We start from the raw sequence: 26,630 nt of genomic DNA, 5'->3' as shown, positions 1-26,630 counted from the left end.
TTTTGCCCATTTCTTCACTGGATTATTTGTTTTTTGGGTGTTGAGTTTGGTAAGTTCTTTATAGATTTTGGATACCCACCCTTTATCTGATATGTCATTTGCAAATATCTTCTCCCATTCTGTCGGTTGCCTTTTAGTTTTGTTTATTGTTTCCTTCGCTGTGCAGGAGCTTTTTATTTTGATGAGGTCCCAGTAGTTCATTTTTGCTTTTGTTTCCCTTGCCTCCAGAGACGTGTTGAGTAAGAAGTTGCTGTGGGCAAGATCAAAGTGGTTTTTGCCTGCTTTCTCCTTGAGGATTTTGATGGCTTCCTGTCTTACGTTGAGGTCTTTCATCCATTTTGTGTTTATTTTTGTGTATGGTGTAAGAAAGTGGTCCAGGTTCATTCTTCTGCATGTCAAAATCCAGTTTTCCCAGCACCACTTGGTGAAGAGACTGTCTTGATTCCATTGGATATTCTTTCCTGCTTTGTCAAAGATTAGTTTGTGGGTCCATTTCTGGGTTCTCCATTCTGTTCCATTGATCTGAGTGTCTGTTCTTGTGCCAGTACCATACTGTCTTGATGATTACAGCTTTGTAGTATAGCTTGAAGTCTGGGATTGTGATGCCTCCTGCTTTGGTTTTCTTTTTCAAGATTGCTTTGGCTATTTGGGGTCTTTTCCGGTTCCATACAAATTTTAGGATTATTTGTTCTACCTCTGTGAACAGTGATGTACTTTTAAGGTGATTGATCTCAGCGTTATTCATAGACAATCCCAAATTTTAATAGGAGGCTGGTTAAATTGTTTCCTGTGTTAAATGGAATACCATGGCACCATTAATTTTGATGACATAGCATTGTGTTTATTTACAAGGGAGAAGTTTATAATATGTTAAGCAGAAACTAAAGCATGTCATGAAAACTTTGGTAAAGGGATATAAATGTGTATATTTATTTGGAAAACTGTATAATAGGTTAACAGTGATTTTACTTGGGTGGCAAGATTATGGATGGTCTCCCTCCTATTTCATACACTTAACCTCTATTTCTCATTTTCCACCAAGACCATGCATTCTTTTGAGAGTAAGTAGAACATAACAAGTGAAGCACTTAAGATAGGATTCTGAAGTCAGCCTGGCTGGGTTTAAATCCCAATACTGTCACTTGCTGGCTGTGTAGTCTTGAGCAAATCACTTTATTTCTTTGTGTCTTTCTTTCTCATCCATAAATCAGAGACGATAATAATAAATAACAATAATAATACCTACCTCACAGATTTGTTGTGAGGATTCAATATACTCCATGTATATGAACCTTTGAGAAGTTTGTAGTAAGTACCATATTCACGTTAGCTATCATTATTTGTTAGTAAGAATAGTGAATAGGCAAGTGAGAGACAGATGGACAAACAGACACACTAGCATACCTAGAACTCAGTGGTAGAGGTAATGGTCTCTTATGCAATCAAGCATATCAAATTGAAACAATTTGGTAAACTTTGAAGAGGAATATGATGATTAGATGTTTACCTTTTTTCTTTTTTAATGTTTTTTGAGAGAGAGAGAGAGTGCGAGAGCGTATGAGTAGGGGGGCACAGAGACGGAGAGAGAGAGAGAGAGAGAGAGACAGAATCTGACACAGGCTCCAGGCTCTGAACTGTCAGGACAGAGCCCAACACGGGGCTCTAACCCACAAACCGTGAGATCGTGACCTGAGCCGAAGTCAGACGCTTAATGGACTGAGCCACCCAGGCTCCCCTCTATTTTTTTTTAACTTTTAAAAATAATTAAGGTGTAATTCACATGACACAAAATTAACCATTCTATTCTATTTTTTAAAATTAACCATTTTAGGGACACCTGGGTGGCTCAGTCAGTTAAGCATCTGACCTTAGCTCAGGTCACGATCTTATGGTTTTTGAGTTTGAACCCTGCATCGGGCTCTGTGCAGACAGCTCAGAGCCTGGACCCTGCTTCAGATTCTGTGTATCCCTCGCTCTCTGCCCCTCCCCCACTTGCGCTCTGTCTCTGTCTCTCAAAGATAAATAAATGTTAAAAAAATTTTAAAAAATTAACCATTTTAAAGTGAACAGTTCAATGGCAATTAGTGTATTCACAATATTGTGCAACTATCATCTTTGTCTAGTTCCAAAACATTTCTTTCATTTCACAGTAAAACTGTGTACCCATTAGGCAGTTTGTTCCCATTCCTCACTCCCTGCAGTGCCTGGTAACCACCAGTCTACATTCTGTGTCTATGGACTTACTTATTCTGGGTATTTTGTATAAATGGAATCATATAATATGTGACATTTTGTGTCAGGCTTTGACTTAGCATAATGTTTTGGAGGTTTGTCCACATCATAGCATGTAACAGTACTTGACTTCTTTTTATGGCTGATTAATATTGTATTTTGTATGTGTGTATGTATATGTGTGTATTTATATGTGTGTGTGTGTGTGTATATGTATGTATGTGTATATAAATATAAATATAAATATAAAAAAAAATATATATATATAATTATGATTTGTTTATCCATTCATCCACTGATGGACCTTGGATTCTTTCTTCATTTTTGCTCTTGTGAATAGTGCTGATATGAATAGATGTTTGCTTTTATGTAATAATTATGGTGATGGTCTATTATAAAAAATTTAAGAAATGCAGAAAAAATAAAAAATGGAACTACCATATAATCCAGGAATCCCAATACTGGCTATTTGCCCCAAAATGTAAAAACACTAATTCAAAGGGATACATGGAACCTTATGTTTATTACAGCATTATTTACGATAGCCAAACTATGGAAGCAGCCCAAGTGTCCATCGATAGATAACTGGATAAAGAAGATGTAGTGTGTGTACACACACACACACACACACACACACACACACACACACACAAAATGGAATATTACTCAGCCATAAACAAGAATGAAATCTTGCTTTTTGTAATGCTAAAGTGAAATAATGCTAAAGTAAAATAAGTCAGAGAATGACAAATACCATATGATTTCATATGTGGAATTTAAGAAATAAAGTAAATGAGGTAAGGAGAAAAGGAGGAAAAAAAAGAGAGAAACCAAGAAACGGATTCTTAATTGTAGGGAACAAATTGATGGTTACCAGAGGGAAGATGGGTGGAGGGAGATGGGGGAAATAGGGAATAGGCATTGAAGAGTACACTCATCATGATGAAAATAAATAAATAAATAAATTTAAGAAATGTAGAAATGCAAATAATCTCATTTCACATTTTGGTATAGGTCCTTTCAGTATTATTTATGCATAAATACATGTATAAAAACACACTGTGTACAATATTTTTTTTAAATATAAGGTTTTTAAATTATTTATTTTATTCATTTTTCTTTTTACATTTATTTATTTAAATTGAAGTTAGTTATCATACAGTGTAGTATTGGTTTCAGGAATAGAACCCAGTGATTCATCACTTACACAAAACACCCAGTGCTAAAGCTTTTTAAAAGAAAATTGAAGGTCATGTACATTCTGGGTTTTTTCCTCATTAAACTTTGTTGTAATGGATCTCAAATTCTGTGACAGATTTTTGGTCAACTTGTTTCCCTTAAAAGATGCTGATTTTAAGATTAAAAAAATTTTTTTTAATTTATTTTTGAGACAGAGTGAGAGCGGGGGAGGGGCTGAGAGAGAGGGAGACACAGAATCTGAAGCAGGCTCCAGGCTCTGAGCTGTCAACACAGAGCCTGATGCGGGGCTCGAACTCATGGACCTTGAGATCATGACCTGAGATGAAGTCAGATGCTTAACCGACAGAGCCACTCAGGCGCCCCTAAGAGCTGATTTTAAAACCTAGTAACTAAAAACTGCCACCCACACACAAAACAAATGGTCCACAAAATATTCTCCTTTTCTGAAAGTTTTACAATGCATTATTAAAATTAACCAGTCTCTTACTAATAAACTTAAATGGCCAATTGAGATATACAGTTCTGAGACCTTTCTTCCACCACGGATTCAAACTAGTGTGGCAGCTATTGGGCATTTATTCATTTAGCCTTCTGAGCTTCTGGGAAGGCTTGGTAACCTTGCCAGCTCCAGCTGCCTAATTGTCCACTGCTTTCGTGACGCTCTGTCCACAGTGACGATCTGTCTAGTGTCACGAACAGCAAAATGGCCCAGAGGAAGATAGTCAGGGAAGCTCTCAACACACATGAGCTTGTCAGGAACCATAGTAACAGCAGTAGCAGCGTCAGATTGCAAGACGTTGGGGCCGTCTTCCAGCTTTTGTGAGCTGTGTGACAATCCAGCCCAGGTACATAGCCAGCAGTGACGTGGCCTGGATTATTCAGGATAATCACCTGAGCCATGAAGCCTCCTGTTTCCATTGGGTCATATTTTGCTTAGTCAGATCACCATAACGAACATCTCTGAGAGACGTGTTCTTGACAGTGAAGCCCACATTGTCCCCAGGAAGAGCTTCACTCAAAGCTTCATGGTACATTTCAACAGAGTTTACTTCAGTTGCAACGTTGACTGGAGAAGAGGTGACAACCATGCTGAGTGTGAGAACACCAGTCTCCACTTAGCCCTAGGAACCAATACTACCAGTTCTGTAGATGTTTTGGACAGGCAGACATAAGGGCTTGTCAGTTGGATGAATTGTTGGCAGGATGCAATCCAGAGCCTCCTGCAGCACTGGTTCCACTGGCATTGCCATCTTTACATGTGACTTTTGATTCCTCGAACCAAGGCATGTTAGCGGTTGGCTCCAGCATGCTGTCACTATTCCAACCAGAAATTGGCTCAAATAGTACTGTGTTGTGGTTGTAGCCAGTTTTCTTAATGTAGGTGCAGACTCCCTTAATGATTTTTTTGTGCCTCTTCTGACTCTAGGGTGGCTGAAGAGTTAATACCAGTAGTTAGTTGTTTCTCACCCAGTGTGTAAGGCGAGAGGGCATGCTCATGGATCTGCCCATTCTTGAAGATCCCTGATTAAAATTCATTAACACCAACAGCAACAATCAGGACAGCATAGTCAGCCTGGTAATGTGCCTGTAATCAGGTTTTCGATCAAGTCTCTGTGTTCTCTGTTATCAGTGATGGTCCCATCACACTTGCTGTCTTGAGTTTCCACAGGGCAGTATCAGTGGTGGTAATAGGCTCACACTCAGTTTTCAGTTTATGCAAGACCCAGGTATACTTGAAGCAGCCCTTTACCACCTCAATAGCAGCCTTCTCAAATTTTTCAATAGTTCCTTTGTTCCCATCATGTTTGTATATGGGACGGCCAGTAGTGGTACACTTCCTGAATCTGCACGTCCAATGAGGACAGTATTGATAGGAGTCTTTTCCTTTATCATTCTGACAGATTGAGTGATGGTTTTTACGACACCTGTGTTTGGGCGGCAAACCCACTATGGACAAGCTACATTCTGTTTTATGTCAGTACTTACCATCTACCATCTACCGTTTTAAATATTTTCTCTTGTCTTTAAGTGTTCTGGTATGTCATGATTTTTAGTAAACAGAATTTATTTTTCCAATCTCTTTTGATAAAAATTTAACTCTTGGCTTCTATTTAACTAATGCTATGATGAATATCTTTTTATAGAAAATATTGCTTAATTATTGTTTAAGGATAAAGTCCTAGGAATAGAAGTGTTTTGTCAAAGAGTATATGCTTTTAAGGCTTTTGACACACATTGTCAAATTTCCTTCCAGAAATAATAGGCTGATTTACAGTCCTCCCAGCAATATTTGAGTGTCTGTTTCTTCTTTTATTTGTTCCTATTCTTTTATTCATAATCATTTTCACTTTAACAAAAAGCATATCTATTTATATTGCATTTTAAATTTCTACTTATATAAAATGTGTCACCATATGTTTGTTGTTTCCTTTTGTGAATGCCTACTTCATGACCTTAGTGAATTTTGTCTTTTTGTAAATAACTAGAATTTTAAAAATGGGTAATGAAGATGTAAATGTTGACAATCTGTTACAGACATGTTCCTAGTTATTTGTCTTCTCATTTTGTTGATGTATTTTGGTCACAGGGATCAAACTGTCTTTATCTAGTGAAATCTATTGTTCTTAGTTTTTCTTAGTTTCTGCCTTTGTGCACACATTTTTCTAAGTTTTAGGTGATTGTGGTATTTGTGTTTGATAATGAGCAAAAACCTTACATTGTCTTGTATGAATGTGGTTTAAAACTTAAATATTTTTTACAAATGCGCTTGTCTCAGTATGCATTTGCTGTATAAGAATTTTCTCCAGTGACTTACACAAAATTGCGGTTAAACTGAGAGCTTCCTGAACCATCAGCCTAGGATCTTCTGTGTTAAACTTAAGAGGCAAATACAGATCACAGAAGACAAGAGCCCATCTGGGATTTTTTCAGGGAACCCATTTCCACAGCATATGTCTGAGTCAGAACCCATTGACTTAAAACATTTTTAAAAAAAAATTTTTTTTTCAACATTTGTTTATTTTTGGGACAGAGAGAGACAGAGCATGAATGGGGGTGGGGCAGAGAGAGAGGGAGACACAGAATCGGAAACAGGCTCCAGGCTCTGAGCCATCAGCCTAGAGCCTGACGCGGGGCTCAAACTCATGGACCGCGAGATCGTGACCTGGCTGAAGTCGGATGCTTAACTGACTGCGCCACCCAGGCGCCCCAAAACACTTTTTTAAAAAAATGTTTATTTATTTTTGAGAGACAGAGTGCTACTGGGGGAGGGGCAGTGAGAGAGGGAGACACAGAATCTGAAGCAGGCTCCAGGCTCTGAGCTGTCCGCACAGATCCCGACACGGGCTCTAACCCACAAACCGTGAGATCGTGACCTGAGCCGAAGTCGGACGCTTAACTGACTGAGCCACCCAGGCACCATGAACACATTGACTTTATCTTCCCTCCATATTTTCTCTGGGTCCAGAGCCTTTTAGCTTGCATTGACTTTTAAGGCAGTGAGATCCTCATTCATCAAAGAAAGATTGAATTTTGTTCATCATGCCCAATTGACATGTACAGGAAATTGGGCTGGTTCTTTTTCAGGGGAAATTGTTTTTACCCTTTGAAAATCATTTCACTGGAATACCTCCTTTCTTAGGCATTCCAATTCATTTGTCTTTTTATATCTTAGGGAAACAAATTATATGAATGAGTGCTAACCTAGGTAGGCATCTAGCATTTTTTCTTGCATTAAAAATGGGAAGTGACTCTTTGGGTGGTATAAAATGGAACATCTGTTTACTTCAGGGTGAGGATGTTAATGACAAGTCATTTAGTGTTTATCTACTTGTTTTTGTATTTTATTTCTAAATGATCTGATTTTTTTGTTTGTACAAAAAGAAACATGTTTCTTATGAAGGAAATCAGGAAATAGAAGCAAGCCAAATATGCCAGAGTGATTACTCTTGGTACCTTTGTACAGATGCATTCTAATCCCTGTCATGATGTAGTCATTCACGCATTTTACAGAAACGCAGTCATGTTATACGCATCATATCATGAGCATATTGCCATGTCAGGAGTAGATATATACAGTTTGAAATAAGTGCACAGAATTCTGTGTGCGTGTATCAAAATAGAATGCAGCAATTCCCTACTGTTAATCATGTAGAATGTTTTCTATTTCTTGCTATTACAGGTATGTAATAAACATTATTTTTTTTAAAAAATTTTTCACATTTTAATTTTGAGAGAGAGACAGAGCGCTAGTAGGGGAGGGGCAGAGAGAAAGGGAGACACAGAACCTGAAGCTCTGTGCTGAGCTGTCAGCACGAAGCCCCATGTGGGGCTCCAACCCATGAACCGTGAGGTCATGACCTGAGCTGCAGTCGGACACTTAACTGACTGAGCCACCCAGGCATCCCTGTAATAAACATTATTGTAGCTCTGTCTTTGCTATATCTAGATATTTATCTTACATATTTCCTTAGGACAAATTCCCCCAAATGGAATGTTTCCAATTTCCCAATTTCTGAATGTTACAAGTGTTGTGTGTGTGTGTGTGTGTGTGTGTGTGTGTGTTGTTTGTTTTTTAGAAATTGTCAGGAATGTGAAAAATATAGATTGGGTACCTTTTCAAATTTATTACATGAAATCAAATAAAAATTCCTCTTAAGTGTAAAGGCATTGTTTATCTTTCTATTTCTCTGTGGCAATTCATCTTCCACTCTAATGTATTTTCCTGACTATAGAATACAAATGTGAAAAGGGTCATTGTGATAGGAATTCTATCTTTATTCTTTCTGGAAGATTGATTGTATGTGTGTAGGGGGGTTACTTTTTGAGGGTAAATTTTTAGAATGGAAGTTTCTATTCTTTTGACCGTGCCTGATGTTTTCACAATTGGGAAAGTTTTTGCTGTTGGTATTACTGTTTGCTGAGGATTACTCACCTTGTTTTCAACTTGTACCCTTTATCTTTTCCATGGACATCAAGAGCCCACCTCGTTCAGTTGCTGAGCAAGATTGTGGGGATGAAGAAAAGATAGGTCCATTTTCTCAAAATAGTCATGTAATCTGATGTGACAAATACTTTACTAGGGCCAATTCTTATATAATTGAGTAGAGCAATTGGAACATTAAGTTATTTGGGCAGTGCTCTGTTTGCTATTTTGGGTTCTCTTCCTTGTAAATCTTAAAAGTTTCATAACCTAGAACTTCATAATTTTATCAATGATAAGTGATCTGATTCAGAAAACAAAGATACAGATTGGAGCTAAAATATTCCAGTATACATAAACACAAAAATACAGGACAGTTTCATTGTCAACAAAGTCTTTGAGAAAAGGTGACTGTGTCTCTCTACCTTTTGAAGGGTAAGAAAGAATTTTTTACTTGTTTGCTTTTGTGCATTTAGATTTGTTTGTCTCAGGTTTCAGTTTCCACTGTGAATCATTGAGCGCAGAAATGGCACACCACTAATTTAGGAAAGACCTGAGCTTGTGAAGGTAATCACACCTTCAGAGAGAGATTTGTTGCCTGGAGAGGAAATTGCTGCTGTTATTTCCAGTGCTTTAATTAAGCAACTGGCCAATGCAGACCTATTCACTGACAAATAACCCACTTTAGGAAAATGTGTCGTGTAAAGGGTTCAAGCTGAAATCTGAAATGTAGGGATATTATCAGAATAAGATTTTTCATTTTTGAAGGATTCAAAACAGGCTTTTTAAAACAGCTTTGATAGTTTCTGTTACTGAAGGATTAAATTATTGAAAAAACTGTAGGCAGAGACTAGCAAAGACCTGGGATTAAAATTGGTGTCAGGAAACTCTCAGGCAGGTAATTGATTTGTGTTCAGTGACCATTAGATACAGTATTGCAGTTCACAGCCAATTTATCAGTTTTATTTGTGGTCCTAGATTTTGGTAGAGAATATTGATGAAGATTGTTTTGATAAAATATTAAAGCCAAAAGGTATTTTTGCTTATATTGCAAACATATTTAAAAAATATGAAGACAGACTTTCTAATATACTACATGATTATTTCCTGGTAACAGAAATCGCACATGAATCACTTGTATTTTTATTGAAATATGACTTGTAGACAAAAAACTATACATATTTAATGTATACAGTTGATAAGTTTGGAATATGCATTCATGCGGTGAATTGCCACCATAATCAAGGTAGTGAACGAATTCATCATCTGTAAAACTTTCCTTGCATAGAAGTTACTTCCTGAAGTGAATCAAAGAATGTTTAGTTTATATGCAGTTTCATTTTACTGTTTTCTCGTGTAAACATAATTATTATAGGAACCAAGAGCCATCTAATTACATTGGATGAGAGAGAAAGTTTGCTAATTTCTTATATTAAGTGGTTGATTTGTATAAATCAGTATTTAAAATTTAAAATATACACTATGTTTGCTTCACTTCAGCAGAATTTTTGAAAGTTGTTTCTTGGGGCGCCTGGGTGGTTCAGACGGTTAAGCATCTGTCCAGCTTTGGCTCAGGTCATGATCTCACTGTTCATGGGTTCGAGCCTTGCGTCAGGCTCTGTGCTCACAGCTCAGAGCCTGGAACCTGCTTTGGATTCTGTGTCTTCCTCTCTCTCTGCCCCCCCTCCGCTTGTGCTCTGTTTCTCCGTCTCTCAAAAATAAATAAAAATGTTAAATTTTTTTTAAGTTATTTCTTTTACCTTCATATTATTTGTGAATAATATTATTGTGACGGTGTTTTTGAAAAGAGTAGATAATGTGTTCCACTGGAGTGCTTGAAATTCTGGAAGTAAACTTGTGTTCAGACATTACCTTTAGCTTCTTAGTACAGCTACGCTTTAACTAAATCTAATATTACCAGACAATTTTCTGGAAATACCATTTATGTAAGCATTGAAGCTTTTACCATATACATGTAAGTCTTGTTTTTCATTATAATTTTAGTCTGTAAAGTTGCCATAAAGACTGAATTAGCCTATAGTGAATCTTTGCTTCCAGTGGAAATATAAGAGGCTCTGGTTACAGCATTTTCATCAGCCTATCAAAGCATGACCTTGTTTTATGTGTGTTTCCATTTAAAGACATCTTATTTAATATATATTGTTAACTCATTATAATCGAAGTCACAACCAATGACACTGTCACTCACATCTGAAGGAAACTTATCTAATACATGTGTTTTCTCCATAAGGCATATTACAACCTTCTAGGAAAACTAGACAGCACTTCAGCACTATGCTTCAGGCCACTTTAAAGGGTGAAATCACTCGTATAAAGCACAACAAAACAAAAAACCAAAACAGAAACAAACCCCCCCCCAAAACTTGGCACAACATATGCTGCCAACAGGATACTTGTTTGTAGCGTGAGAACTGATACAGGAAGGCAGAATGTCATCTCGTTTGACCTCAGCTGGGAACCTGCATGTTCGGTGAGTCAAATTTTTGCTATTCTTTGCACGTCTGTGAAGGATCCTGAGAGCACCACGAGTATTGACCTTGGGGTTACAAATACATTTTTGCAAGTAGGAGAATTTGCATACATGGAATCTGCAAAAAATGAGAATCAACTGTAGCTATTTTAGAAGGGCAGAGTTTTTGCTGTTAGGTCAGCGTGGACCAACACTCAAGCTTGGGTTAATATCTTGAGCTTTATTCTTTTCTTTTGAGATTGTACATAATCTATGATAGTTTATGTACAATTATCTGTTGGTAATTTTTGCATACATTCCCACATATAGGTACGTTATCTTCATTTTATAAGATTGGATGCTGAGGTCTGGAAACAAGCTAAATGTCTTAAAGTAATAGCAGAACTGATGAGGAAGTTGGCCAAATACTTCTTTGTCCTGTGCTCAACAACATTGTAACCACATGTGCATAATTTTGTGTTTTACTTTTTTCCTTTTTAGGCCAGCTTTAAATTTTGTCATGGTCAGTAATCTAGAGGATTTTTTGCTTATTAAATTTCTTGGGTTTTAGTCTAGTGCTTTACTCCTTAATGTATTCAACAGGCAGGCTGTGTGAACTTTGTTTCCTTCTATGAACAATTGCCGATTTAAAGCTACCTTCTGCCAAAGGGCCCATTTCAGATATGACTTTTGTTATACTTTGTTTATTCCAATTGAAACTTTCTTTTAATCCCTGCTTATCTAAGACTTAGCTCCCATCATATTTAAAAAAAATTTTTTTTTAATAATTTTTTTTTTCATTTTTTATTTATTTTTGGGACAGAGAGAGACAGAGCATGAATGGGGGAGGGGCAGAGAGAGAGGGAGACACAGAATCGGAAACAGGCTCCAGGCTCTGAGCCATCAGCCCAGAGCCTGACGCGGGGCTCGAACTCACGGACCGCGAGATCGTGACCTGGCTGAAGTCGGATGCTTAACCGACTGCGCCACCCAGGCGACCCGCTCCCATCATATTTTTGTTGCAGTGAAGTATCGCTCAGAGTGTTATACATGTTGTCAATGCAGAAACGGTCACTAGCTCAGGATAGAAAGACATGATATAATTGAATAAAAACCTGATGATTGCATGTAGATCTGTACTGTTTAACACTGTAGCCACTGGCCACCTGTGGCTATTGACCACTTGAAGTGTGGCTAGTCCAAGCTGAGATGTCCTGTAAGTACAGAACTCACACTGGATTTAGATGATTCCATAAAAATAAAATAACATCGTTTTTCATTAATATTTTTTATATTTAAGTATTTAAATGATGATATTAGGTTAAAATATATTGTAAGTAATCTTACCTTTCTTTTTACTTTTTTAAAAAAATGTTTATTTTTGAGAGAGAGAGAGAGGGAGGGAGGGGGAAGGGAGAAAACGAGCAAGCGGGAGAAGGGCAGAGAGAAGGAGACACAGAATCCAAAGCAGGCTCCAGGACTGAGCTGTCAGCACAGAGCCCGACCTGGGGCTCGAACTCATGAGCTGTGAGATCATGACCTGAACCAAAGTTGGACGCCAACTGACTGAACCACTCAGGCACCCCTCTTTTTCCTTTTTTAATGTGGCTACTAGAAAACTTAAAATTACATATGTGAGTCACATCTGTAGTTTATATTCTATTTCTTTTGGATAGAATACAACTGGTATCAGTGTTATGCTGGATGTTTAAAATGTATACATCCTATCTCTTAGTTCCTTCTCTGATCTTTGCTCCCCTCTTTTGAATAAGCCTCTTTGCTCCCCTCTTTGAATAAGTAATGTTGTCCTGTTGGGTAGAAGGTAAGAAATATAATACTCTTGTTCAATGATCAACTCCCTAGTGACCCACCCACTATACTTCTCATTATAGGTAGTAGTTATGCACTTCTGTAAAAACTCCCAAGATATCAAATTAGTGAAAGCTGAGTAATTATATATTTTAAAATTTTTTATTTCTTACTTGATAATATTAAGCCAATTGGCAATTTTGAGAATTCACCAAAACTGAAAAAAATTATCGAAAATTTGCTAAAGGGAATTTGAAGTAAATATCAGCAATGTTTGCTCTCAAGAATGAGTTCATTTTCAAGGGGCCTGGGTGGCTCAATGGGTTAAGTGTCTGACTTAAGCTCACTCCGGTCATGATCTTGCAGTGTGTGAGTCTGAGCCCCTCGCCAGGCTCTGTGCTGACAGCTTGGAGCCTGGAGCCTGCTTCGGATTCTGTGTCTCCCTCTGTTGTCATCCCCACCCACTGCCTGTGTCTCTCTCTCTTTCTTGTGCACTCTCTCTCTCAAAAATAAGCATTAAAAAAATAAAAAAGAAGAATGAGTTTTTTTGAAATTTGCTACTGTCACTAAGAACTGAATATTACCAGGGTGTTGATTAGTACTATGAATTTTAAAAAGCTGGGTGCTATTTTCCAGTATATAGAGGTGGATTCACTCCAAGATATGTTTTGCTCTTTATTATTTTGCTTAGTGTAGCATCAAGCACAGTTTTTATTTGCAAATTTGTGTTGTGGCAGTACTTTTAAATTTCTAAAGTCATTATTATAAAAGCAACATTTTATTCACATGAATTTGGACAATGAAAATTTGTATATACTAATTTTAATATGCCTATCACGTTTGAGTCTCTACTATATATACCATACTGCTATATAATATTTTAACAGATAATAATTGAACATGTATAAGGACCTTTTGGGAGCAATGAAAATTTCTCTTAAAAATTTTTTTTTAATGTTTATTATTTTTGACGGAGAGACAGAGAGACAGAGCATGAGCAGGGGGAGGGGCAGAGAGAGAGAGGGAGACACAGACTCTGAAGCAGGCTCCAGGCTCTGAGCCATCAGCCCAGAGCCCAACGCGGGGCTCGAACTCACAGACCGCGAGATCATGACCTGAGCGGAAGTCGGATGCTCAACTGACTGAGCCACCCAGGCACCCCAGTGGAAATCAATTTCTAATATTTGCTGGTGAATTTAATGTTTGGTACCATGTGATAGATAAAAAAAATTGTAATAAAAAAAGGCTAATACAATTTCTGACTGTAGAGGGAAACAGTATATTTTGGCTAGAATTAATGTTGATTTAGTGATTATTACAGTGTTCTTTGTGTGTTTATCCTCAAAGATCTATTTTGACTTTTACCATTTCTTCTGAGTATTTTGCTTAAGGGTGTCATTTTTGGATTGCTCTGTTTTACACGGTTGGTTTTAGATTTGGTTAGTTATATTAGGCAAAAAGTGACTTGGCACAAAATTAGTGTTCTGTCTCCACCATCGACTGCCCCCTAAACCTCAACCAGGAATATTTATCCTCTCATGTTTTTAGGTGGCCTGGGTAACTGTATCTTTTAAGTTAGAAAGTTTAGTTTTGTTCCTTCCATTAACAAAATATTGTAGCTACAGACAAGAAGATACTCTTGAAGATGAGTGGCTTCTCAGTTCTTTTGGTCCTACCCATTGCTTTATGTTGTTTAAGGATTACAGCTGCTATTGAAGGCATGTTTGGGACCACTGCTAACCTATACGGTAAATTTGTGTGAATTAAAAAAAGAGGAGGTGGGGGGGTGCCTGGGTGGTTCATTCGGTTAAGTGTCTGACTCTTGATTTCTGCTCCGGTTGTCATCTCACGGTTCCTGAGTTTAAGCCCCAGGTCAGGCTCTGCATTAAGCATGTGGAGCCTGCTTGGTATTCTGTCTCTCTCCCTCTCTCTCTGCCCCTCCCCTGCTCTCTCTCTTTCTCAAACATAAATAAGTAAACTTAAGAAAGGAGGAGGAGCTGGAGCACCTGGGTGGCTCAGTCGGTTGAGCCTTCGAGTTTGGCTCAGGTCATGATCTCATGGTCTGTGAGTTTGAGCCCCCCGTCAGGTTCTGTGCTGACAGCTCGGATCCTGCTTCTGCTTCTGTGTCTCCCTCTCTCTCTGACCCTTCCCCATTCACGCTCTTTCTCTCTCTGTCTCAAAAATAAATAAACATTAAAAAAAATTAAAAAAAAGGAAGGAGGAGGAGGAGGTGCCTTTTGCCTGAATGCAACTTTCACCATGTGCCCTGGTGCCCTTCATGTGCAGTGAGGGGTGAATTTTAACACCTCATCTACTTTGTCCCCCTCAGGATGGTATGTTTACAGTGTTCAAGTGGCCCAGTAATGCAAGGATTCCCTGAGGAGTATCTTATTTATATTATCTAATCTGAAATATATTTTATATCCACCCAAGTATTAAGTCCAACTGCTATTGCTTATTTTACTAGAAACATTTATTTTTATGAGCACTTAGAATTTTGATTTCCATAAATGAAGAAATTGAAATTCTGAGGGGCCAGGTGACTGGCACAGTGATGTAGAGCTGGCTCGTGGCAGAGTGGGGGGTCACTCCTCTATTTGTGTTGCTCCAGGTCTGTGCTCTTGTCTACCATCACCTAAATTCAGTCCTCGTTTTATGGCCAGAAGTTAAAACAAATGAAGATAGGTAATTCATAATCACAGGTTGGATGGTGTTGGCTACCAAATTATGGCACATGGTAAGATTGGTGAAAATCATGGTCTCTTAAGTTTGACAACTGTAAAGGTTTTTTTATGGAGTGGCTCATGTAGAAATCCCACTGGCTTTTTCTTTATAAACTATAGTAGCCCCTGCCTATCAGTGGTGCTATTCTTAGAGAAATAGTAAAGACAGTAGCAGAATGAGGCTCTTCTCCTTTCTTCTCTGAGGTTCATCTCTCCTGTCATCTCCTAAAAACCGAAATTGTTAGTGAGTTCAAATTCTAAATTTCACTGTGGCCTTCAATAGGAATGTAACAGAAATGTAAAATACTACATTGTTTAGCTTTTCCCAAACAGAAGTGACATGTGCTGCGCCTCCCCCTATGTAGCCTATTACTTTAATTCTGTGTCAGTATGAACACAGATGAAAATTGTAGATGGTGCTTCTGATAGTTTGTTTCTACTCCCTACACTGGAGCTTTATTTTGCAAAATGAGCTTAGCCCTACTTGAATCCCGATTTCAAAGATTTTCAGCTGCAAAGTTGACAAAACTTTCAGCAGGGGTGAGAAGTATTGAGAATCTTGCTTTTAATCTCTCCTTCTCCCTCCCGCCCCCACAAGAATGTATTTATTTGTAAGAATTGAAACTACAGATCTTCCTCAACATAACGTCGTGTTACCTCCTGACAAACTCATCATAGATTGAAAATCTCGTAAGTCACAAATGCCTTTAATACACCTAACCTGCTGAACATTATAGTTTAGCCTAGCTTAGCCTAGCCGACGTGAAACGTGGTCTGAATGCTGGCAGGTGTTTACCCTGCAGTTGGGCAAGATGCCCTAATACAAAGCCTCTTTTACAATAAAGTATTGACCATCTCCTGTAGCTTATTGAATACTGCACTGAAAGTGAAAGACAGAATGGCCATACGGGTACAGAATGGTTGTAAGTGTATCAGTTGCTTACCCTCGTGCTGGTGAGGCTTACGGGGAGCCGGGGCTCACCGCTGCTGCCCGACATCACGCGTGTCGCTAGCTCAGGAAAAAATAAAAATTCAGAGTGCAAAGATGGTTTCTACTGAAGGCGTTTCGCTTTTGGTGTCATTGTAAAGTTGAGAAATTGTAAGTCCCCATCCTAAGGCGGAGACCCGCCGTAACTGTACAATGATGATATGGAGGAAATGCTGAATGCAAATTCCATTGTGATGTTTGACAGTAGCCACAGGCACAGATTTTATTTCTCAGTCTGGGGGAAAAAAAAAGACTTGGAGAAATGAAAGGCTTTGGATTTGGGCCTTTTCTTAAAAAAATTTTTTTTTCAATCTTTTCAATTTTTGAGAGAGAGAGAGAGACAGATTGTGAGGGGCAGAGAGAGAGGGAGACACAGACTCTGAAGCAGGCTTCAGGCTGTTGGCACAGAGCTCGACATGGGCTTGAACCCACAAACTGAGAGATCAGGACCTGATCTGAAGTCAGACACTTAACCGACTGAGCCACCCAGGCACCCCTGGGCCTTTTCTTTTTCAATGAACTTACTTGGAAAGAACCTTCAAAGGTAGTGTTTATAAAAACAGTTTTATACACTGAGATTTTAAAGGGTGTTCTTTAAAGCTTTCCTGGGTTTATTGGAAGAAAAGCATGAGAGCTCATAAATCTGTACAAATACTTTCATTCTAGTGTAGAGAGTGTTAATAGGTTGCTTTCCAGATAAACTTACAAAACCATTTTGTGAGCACCCTACATGCTTATTAGCTTGCTTGGTAACCAGTGGTTATCTTGAGGTTTTTTTTTGTGGCTAAGGGTGAGAAGACCGGAGAAAAGTTTTAGGAACACAAGTCTTTTTCCGCTTCCTCTTGGTGCAGACCTGCTTTATGGGACTGTTGGATGAGCACTTGTCTGACTTTATATGTGAAATAACCATTCCTTCCCCATCCTTTGTTATCCCAAAGCACTGGGACACTCCATTGACTAAAATTAAACTGCTGCACCTCTGACACTAAAAGCTCCTATATAATCTGTACTCAAGCTGTTTTTCTAGTTGTTTTTTTTTTTTTTTCAACTATTCCTTCTCAAACTCCGCTTCCAAGTCATACTGTGTCCTTGCAATTCTGGCAGTAAGTACTACAGTTGGTTTCTCAGTGCATCTCTCCATAATGTTCCCTCTGTGTGGGACACCTTTCTGCTCCATTCCCTACTTCTGTTTTCTCTGTTGAAATACTATCCACAGGCTGAGTCTCTGTTTCCTCCGTGAAGCTACTCTGAATCTCCCAAGTGGAGGTCTGTGCTCTCTCTGCTTCCCCGTTCAAGTTATACCTTCACTGTAGTAATGATCCCAGTTCATCTTGCGTGCTGATTAGTTGAATTCACGTCTTATCATGCTCATGCCTTATAGGTCTCTTTTATCTGAGCAATGCTTAACATTTGTAACCATTCATTACAAATATTAACATTTGCAAATATTTTTTGATTCATGAAAATCAAAGAATTCAGATATATTCTCTTTCCTTTCAAGTGTCCTAAATTCAGCATTCTATTACTTGTATAGTGCTGGATTTCCATTTGCTAAATAACTTTTCTATGCTTCTTCATGTTTCTCTGATTGCTTTTTAAAATTGCTTTAAACTCACAGAAATGTCACAAGAGTAGTACAAGGAACTCCTGCATAACTATAACTATCATACAGATTCACAGTTTATATTTTGCTCTTACTGCTTTATTCATTCTGTGTGTGTGTGTGTGTGTGTGTGTGTGTGTGTGTGAGTCATTTATGAGTAACTTGGAAGTGTGCCTGGGTGGCTGGCTCAGTTGGTTAAGCGTCCGACTTTGGCTCAGGTCATGATCTCCTGGTTTACAAGTCTGAGCCCTGTGTTGGGCTCTGTGCTGAGAGCTCAGAGCCTGGAGCCTGCTTCGAATTCTGTATCTCCCTCTCTCTCTGTCCTCTCCAGCTTGCACTCTGTCTCTCCCTTAAAAATAAATAAAAACGTTAAAAAATTTAAAAAAAAGTCTAACTTGGAGTTAAAAAATTTAACATTAAAGAATTAAAACAAAACAAAAACAGACTAACTTCTGTTCCTTTCCTAAGAACAAGATGATTTTTTTGACACAGCCATCGTATCATGATCAGAGTCAGGATATATTACATTGACACTTTATTTCTATCAACTCTAGAGTTCGTATTCAAATTTCATCAGTTCCAGTAACGACTTTCATAACTTCTTTCCCTAGTCCAGTACATGATCTAAAATCCCACATTGCATTTTGTTGTTATTTCTCTTTAGCTTTCTTTGATTTGTAATAGTTCCTTGGTCTCATTCATCCATCCATCCATCCATCCATCCATCCATCCATTCATCCATCCATTCATTCATTTAGATTTTCACATTTCTGAAGAGTATAGATCTGTTATTTTTGTAGAATGTCCCTTAAATTGGATTTGTAGAATATTTCCTCATGATTAAATCATACTGGGAGTTGCGTGATTATCAATTTGTCCAGGTATCGATGAGAACTTTGATTATTTTGTTAAGTCTGCCAAGACCTTCCCCTAAAGAAGTACTTTTCCCCTTTGTAAGCAATTAGTCATTTGTGGGCTGTACATTTAGGCTGTAGGAATATCCTGATTCCTGTCGAACTTTTACCCGCTAGTTTTAGCAGCCATTAATGGTTTTCTAACATCAGTATTCCTTCTGTGCTTATTGACCTTGTGTGGAAAAGAATCACTTTTTTTTAAATGTATATCAATATCGATTGGTGGATTCTTAGTAATTCAGAGTATTTATTTTGATGCACAAAGTGGCCCAGAGACACTCCAAGCTAGCTGTGGTGCCACTTTTACTCGTTTCAGTTATTTTTTAACATTTCCTTCCTTTGTGGCATAGCATGTTCTAGTCTTATTGTGTACTTCTCTGCTTCAGCCCTGAGTTAGATTTTTCTTCAAGGAGACCTGATTCCTTTAAAAGAGGATGATATTTAGAAACTGAAATTCGGGAACCAACCCCTGTTTTCTAGATCTTATTAGTAGAGCTGGAAAATGGGTGCTTGTGTTCATATATATACATGCATGCATATATATATATATATATATATATATATATATATATATATGTGTGTGTTATTTAGTTCCGTATCTGTCTTTTCAAATTAAAAGTTACAGGTTTATAGTGGTAACTTCATTCGCAACATAAAACCACAGGGTATGTTCATGTTTTCCTCCTTTAAATATTGGTAATTGCCTTTCCATCACTGAGAATGTGGTTTCAGTTATCCTCACTGTATGTACTCATTTGCTCAAGTCTAGGATACACAGAAAGTAGTTGGAGAATTAGTAGCCTGTACCTCTGCAAAAGGCAAACCTGCTAGCTAGAATTCAATACTTACTTTTTTGAGGTATAATGTACACATAGTCAAGTGCCCAATCCTAAGTGTGCACTTTAAGTTTGACAAATGTGTGACATAAACCTCTATCAAGAACAGAGGATATTTCTTTTCTTTTTTTAAATTTTTAAAAATGTTTTTATTTATTTTTGAGACAGAGAGAGACAGAGCATGAGCTGGGGAGGGGCAGAGAGAGAGGGAGACACAGAATCAGAAGCAGGCTCCAGGGTCTGAGCTGTCAGCACAGAGCCCAACGCGGGGCTAGAACCCACGGACTCAGAGATCATGACCTGAGCCGAAATCGGGCGCTCAACCAACTGAGCCATCCAGGTGCCCCGAACAGAGTATATCTCTGTCACTCAAAAAGCTCTCTTGTATTCCTTACCAGTTAATCATCTTCCTAACCCTGCTGCCAAGTGGCAGTAACTTTTCGGACTCTTAATCACAGTTTAGTTTTGCCAGTTCTCAAACTTTATCTAAATGGAATAATACAGTACATTGACGTGTGTGTCTGGCTTCTTTCACTTAACATGATGTTTTCGAGATTCATCCACATTGTTTCATATGTCAGCAGTTCATTTTTTTAAATGGCTGAACAGTATTCCCTTTTGTAATGGTATCACTCCTTGTTTATCCCTTCTTCTGTTGATGGATGTTTGGGTTTGTTCCTAATGATAAAGTAAGTAGCTGTCGACATTTTTTGTACAAATCTTTGTTGTGGACATTTTGTTTTTATATTTTGGAGTAAAATCTTAGGAATAGGGTGGTTGGACCACTGGGTAGGTGTTTATTTACCTGTATTAGAGACTGCCAAACACTTGTTGCACAGTGGTTGTACTATTTTTTCATTTTCATCTTCAAGATAGGAGTGTGCCAGTTGGTTCACATCTGTGTCAACATTCTGAATTTTCACTATACCTAACTGTAGCTGTTTGGGTTTAGTCGTATCTCGCTGTGAGATTTTTCATTTCCCTGGTGGCCAGTGATGAAAACATATTTTTATATGTGTATTGGTCATTTGTTTATGTAACTTTGTCAAGTTTCAGTTGAAGTCCTGTGCTGATTTTAAATTTGTTGTTTATTATTGAGTTGTAGGAGCTCTTTATATATGGTGAATGGGAATTCTTAGCCAGAAGTATGTTTTCGGGGTATTCTTTCTCAGTCTGTGACTTGCCTAATCCTTTTTCTTAATATTATCTTTTGTTGAGCTGGACTTTTCAATTTAAATAAAGTCTAATTTACCTTTTTTCTTGTTTTATAATTATTGCATTCTTATCCTGCCACAGAAATCTTTACCCTTGTTATGAGGATATTCTCCTGTTTTCTTCTACAAGTTATAGTTTTTAAAAAAATGTTTATTTAGTTTTGAGAGAGGGAGAGGGTGAGCAGGGTAGGGGAAGAGAAAATCCCAAGCACGCTCTACGCTCAGCGTGGAATCTGACGCAGGGCTTGATCTCATGACTGTGAGATGATGACCTGACCCAAAATTAAGAGTTGGGATGCTTAACCGACTGAGCCACCCAGGCGCTCCTCAAAGTTAGAGTTTTAACTTTAAATTTATGGGGCTTCTGGGTGGCTCAGTCGGTTGAGTGTCTGACTTCGGCTCAGGTCATGATCTCACAGTTTGTGAGTTTGAGCCCCGTGTCAGGCTCTGTGTTGACAGCTCAGAGCCTCGAGCCTGCTTCGCATTCTGTGTCTCCCTCTCTCTCTGCTTGTCCCCTGCTCACACGCTGTCTCTCAAAAATAGATAAAGATTAAAAAAAAAAGTTAGGTTGATGATTTATCTTGAATTAATTGTTTTGTGTAAGTATGACAATAGGGTTTAAGGTTTATTTGTTTATCCTTATGGATGTTCTGATCCAGCACCATTTGTTGAAAGGACTGTTTTTTCGCCATTGGATTACTTTGGCACGCTTTTGGACAATCAGTGGCCCATAGCAATGTGAGTTCCCTGAATCATCTTAATTACAAACATGACTTTTGTATTCATCGAGCTGTTACTTTCTATTTTGAGCAGCATTCATAAAAACTTTTGTTCAGTTTTTACCTGAGAAATATTTGTGTTTGGACCACCTTTTCCATCAAATGTTAGGATAAGTTGGGGTGGGATTTGTTCTGGGGTGAAATCTATCACTGGGTCCTAGCACGTGCACTATTTGCTTCTCTCCACATGGTCCTTTTGCCAACATAGAAAGCTTCCTGGGAAGTTTCTTTCTCACCCTATTTAAGAAATCAGACTGTAATAATGCAGTCAGTCTTTCATTTTTATTAAAATGTATGTGCCATGGTGCTTACAGTAAATAAATAAAGGCAAATGCCCTGCTTTTCTTTTCTAGTTTTCTTCATCTACTTGGCATGTATGTATTGAGCTTCTGATATAAGCTGCTTCACTGTGGGCCCATAGGACGAATGACAGTTGGCTTTGGTGATTACATTTCATAAAACTTTGGTAACATTTTGAGCACAGACAGGGCTGAAACTTGCCATACGTGGTACCTGTGCTGAGCTCATAAAATATGCACACACATGTGCATGTGCCTTCCCCTACTCCTTGGAAGAGATAGAAGATCTACCTTGGAGATCTCATTAGGAGCAGCTCTGGACTGTTGGAAAGAGAAATGATAGCTTTCCTTCTTACTGCTTACTGTTTAGGATTCATTTTCCTTAGCTTAGCAATTTTCTGATGGAGTCTAATATTTATCCTTTGGTGGAAAACATGTAAAATTGCCTTCCTTTTTTGTTTTTAGATCTCTCACGCAGAGCAGTTTTAGGGCTTCCTCTGCCATTAATGTGATGTGTCCGACGGCTTCATGGTAAGAATGTGCTGCCGATAATTGGGTGTGTGGCTGATGATGTGCCTCCCGTAGCCATCAGCCTGCGACCTTAATGGTGTGTGTTAGAAAAGAATGTGTTGGGCGACTGTTGTTAGGTCTAATCCTCTGCAGCTGAGCAAGAGTAATGGCAGATGACAGGGCCGGCAGGCTCAAGGCTCCCAGGAAGAGATGCTCTCTGCAGCATCTTGCATACAACAGCCTGTCAGAGATGCTTAGAGTTTGTAGTGGGAGCTCCACATGGCTGACAAGGCAGCAGCATTATGCCTGAAACATGGACACGTATTGAATTTGTATTAGCTTCTTTTGTAAGGCAAAATGCAAGTACCTAATGAAATAAGTAACATGTGTAGCAACATTGATTTTTGTTTCCCACTGGTGCACAGAGGCCAGGTCTGTTCTCTGCTCTGGTGTTCAAAAGGGGCTGATCCTTAGCCTGCAGCTCTTCTGCATCCATTTTGGCAAGAAGCACATTCTTCCTTTGTTGTTCCCGCCCATCCAGGACAGAGGGGCATCTGTTGTCATTTCCATTATTTATCTGGGAGAAACAGTTTTACTTAATTATCTTCTCTGCTGCTGGAGGCCTGGCACGGCTCGCTTCCTTTTGAAAAGATAATAGGACTCAGGGCTGTTAATGCGTTTTAATTAGTGAGCTCATGGCAAAGCCAGTGTCTCACACTTAGTTCTTTAGATGGCTTTGTAGATAAGAACCTCCGCAGCACAACCAGGAGCCTGGGAGCTGCCGGCACGCTTCCCGGGAGCCGCTCGACTCCGAGTGAAGTAGCTTGTTTTCTCAACACCAGCGTTCCTGTCTGACCCTGCCAAAGTGGCAGAGGATGCGTTCTGGGCTACTGCACGTAGCTCCTTTGTATCATACCTTTTCCTGGCTGTGGAGGAAAACTTGCTCTTGCCTCCAGCAACGGTGCCGCTCGTGTTCTCAGAGAATGGCTTATTTAATGCTTTATCCTCAGAGCTCCAGCTCCTTCATTTTATTTATTTATTTTTTTTTTTAAATTTTTTTTCTTTTTTTTGTGCTTTATGAAATTTATTGAAAAATTGGTTTCCATACAACACCCAGTGCTCGTCCCAAAAGGTGCCCTCCTCAATACCCATCACCCACCCTCTCCTCCCTCCCACCCCCCATCAACCCTCAGTTTGTTCTCAGTTTTTAACAGTCTCTTATGCTTTGGCTCTCTCCCATTCTAACCTCTTTTTTTTTTTTTTTCCTTCCCCTCCCCCATGGGTTCCTGTTAAGTTTCTCAGGATCCACATAAGAGTGAAAACATATGGTATCTGTCTTTCTCTGTATGGCTTATTTCACTTAGCATCACACTCTCCAGTTCCATCCACGTTGCTACAAAAGGCCATATTTCATTTTTTCTCATTGCCACATAATATTCCATTGTGTATATAAACCACAATTTCTTTATCCATTCATCAGTTGATGGACATTTAGGCTCTTTCCATAATTTGGCTATTGTTGAGAGTGCTGCTATGAACATTGGGGTACAAGTGGCCCTATGCATCAGTACTCCTGTATCCCTTGGATAAATTCCTAGCAGTGCTATTGCTGGGTCATAGGGTAGGTCTATTTTTAATTTTCTGAGGAACCTCCACACTGCTTTCCAGAGTGGCTGCACCACTTTGCATTCCCACCAACAGTGCAAGAGGGTTCCCGTTTCTCCACATCCTCTCCAGCATCTATAGTCTCCTGATTTGTTCATTTTGGCCACTCTGACTGGCGTGAGGTGATATCTGAGTGTGGTTTTGATTTGTATTTCCCTGATAAGGAGCGACGCTGAACATCTTTTCATGTGCCTGTTGGCCATCTGGATGTCTTCTTTAGAGAAGTGTCTATTCATGTTTTCTGCCCATTTCTTCACTGGGTTATTTGTTTTTCGGGTGTGGAGTTTGGTGAGCTCTTTATAGATTTTGGATACTAGCCCTTTGTCCGATATGTCATTTGCGAATATCTTTTCCCATTTCGTTGGTTGCCTTTTAGTTTTGTTGGTTGTTTCCTTGGCTGTGCAGAAGCTTTTGATCTTCATAAGGTCCCAGTAGTTCACTTTTGCTTTTAATTCCCTTGCCTTTGGGGATGTGTCGAGTAAGAGATTGCTACGGCTGAGGTCAGAGAGGTCTTTTCCTGCTTTCTCCTCTAAGGTTTTGATGGGTTCCTGTCTCACATTTAGGTCCTTTATCCATTTTGAGTTTATTTTTGTGAATGGTGTGAGAAAGTGGTCTAGTTTCAACCTTCTGCATGTTGCTGTCCAGTTCTCCCAGCACCATTTGTTAAAGAGGCTGTCTTTTTTCCATTGGATGTTCTTTCTTGCTTTGTCAAAGATGAGTTGGCCATACGTTTGTGGGTCTAGTTCTGGGGTTTCTATTCTATTCCATTGGTCTATATGTCTGTTTTTGTGCCAATACCATGCTGTCTTGATGATGACAGCTTTGTAGTAGAGGCTAAAGTCTGGGATTGTGATGCCTCCTGCTTTGGTCTTCTTCTTCAAAATTCCTTTGGCTATTCGGGGCCTTTTGTGGTTCCATATGAATTTTAGGATTGCTTGTTCTAGTTTCGAGAAGAATGCTGGTGCAATTTTGATTGGGATTGCATTGAATGTGTAGATAGCTTTGGGTAGTATTGACATTTTGACAATATTTATTTTTCCAATCCATGAGCAGGGAATGTCTTTCCATTTCTTTAAATCTTCTTCAATTTCCTTCATAAGCTTTCTATAGTTTTCAGCATACAGATCCTTTATATCTTTGGTTAGATTTATTCCTAGGTATTTTATGCTTCTTGGTGCAATTGTGAATGGGATCAGTTTCTTTATTTGTCTTTCTGTTGCTTCATTGTTAGTGTATAAGAATGCAACTAATTTCTGTACATTGATTTTGTATCCTGCAACTTTGCTGAATTCATGTATCAGTTCTAGCAGACTTTTGGTGGAGTCTATTGGATTTTCCATGTATAATATCATGTCATCTGCAAAGAGCGAAAGCTTGACTTCATCTTTGCCAATTTTGATGCCTTTGATTTCCTTTTGTTGTCTGATTGCTGATGCTAGAACTTCCAGCACTATGTTAAACAGCAGCGGTGAGAGTGGGCATCCTTGTCGTGTTCCTGATCTCAGGGAAAAAGCTCTCAGTTTTTCCCCGTTGAGGATGATGTTAGCTGTGGGCTTTTCATAAATGGCTTTTATGATGTGTAAGTATGGTCCTTCTATCCCGACTTTCTCAAGGGTTTTTATTAAGAAAGGGTGCTGGATTTTGTCGAAGGCCTTTTCTGCATCGATTGACAGGATCATATGGTTCTTCTCTTTTTTTTTGTTAATGTGATGTATCACGTTGATTGATTTGCGAATGTTGAACCAGCCCTGCATCCCAGGAATGAATCCCACTTGATCATGGTGAATAATTCTTTTTATATGCTGTTGAATTCGATTTGCTAGTATCTTATTGAGAATTTTTGCATCCATATTCATCAGGGATATTGGCCTGTAGTTCTCTTTTTTTACTGGGTCTCTGTCTGGTGTAGGAATCAAAGTAATACTGGCTTCATAGAATGAGTCTGGAAGTTTTCCTTCCCTTTCTATTTCTTGGAATAGCTTGAGAAGGATAGGTATTATCTCTGCTTTAAACGTCTGGTAGAACTCCCCTGGGAAGCCATCTGGTCCTGGACTCTTATTTGTTGGGAGATTTTTGATAACCGATTCAATTTCTTCGCTGGTTATGGGTCTGTTCAAGCTTTCTATTTCCTCCTGATTGAGTTTTGGAAGAGTGTGGGTGTTCAGGAATTTGTCCATTTCTTCCAGGTTGTCCAATTTGTTGGCATATAATTTTTCATAGTATTCCCTGATAGTTGTTTGTATCTCTGAGGGATTGGTTGTAATAATTCCATTTTCATTCATGATTGTATCTATTTGGGTCATCTCCCTTTTCTTTTTGAGAAGCCTGGCTAGAGGTTTGTCAATTTTGTTTATTTTTTCAAAAAACCAACTCTTGGTTTCGTTGATCTGCTCTACAGTTTTTTTAGATTCTGTATTGTTTATTTCTGCTCTGATCTTTATGATTTCTCTTCTTCTGCTGGGTTTAG

General features: G+C 38.7%; 1 protein-coding gene and 1 pseudogene across 1 annotated transcript in view; one reads left to right on the top strand and one right to left on the bottom strand.

Annotated features, from left to right (window-relative positions):
* ELAPOR2 (endosome-lysosome associated apoptosis and autophagy regulator family member 2) overlaps positions 1-26,630 on the top strand; it is a 179,259-nt gene that overhangs the window by 25,559 nt on the left and 127,070 nt on the right. The window lies entirely within an intron of this gene.
* LOC122487833 lies at positions 3,714-5,325 on the bottom strand (annotated as a pseudogene).

This window comes from Prionailurus bengalensis, chromosome A2 (assembly GCF_016509475.1).
Source record: "Prionailurus bengalensis isolate Pbe53 chromosome A2, Fcat_Pben_1.1_paternal_pri, whole genome shotgun sequence".
Classification (NCBI taxonomy): Eukaryota; Metazoa; Chordata; class Mammalia; order Carnivora; family Felidae; genus Prionailurus; species Prionailurus bengalensis.
Note: the sequence above shows the minus strand (reverse complement) of the source record. Positions and strands in the feature narration are given on the sequence as shown.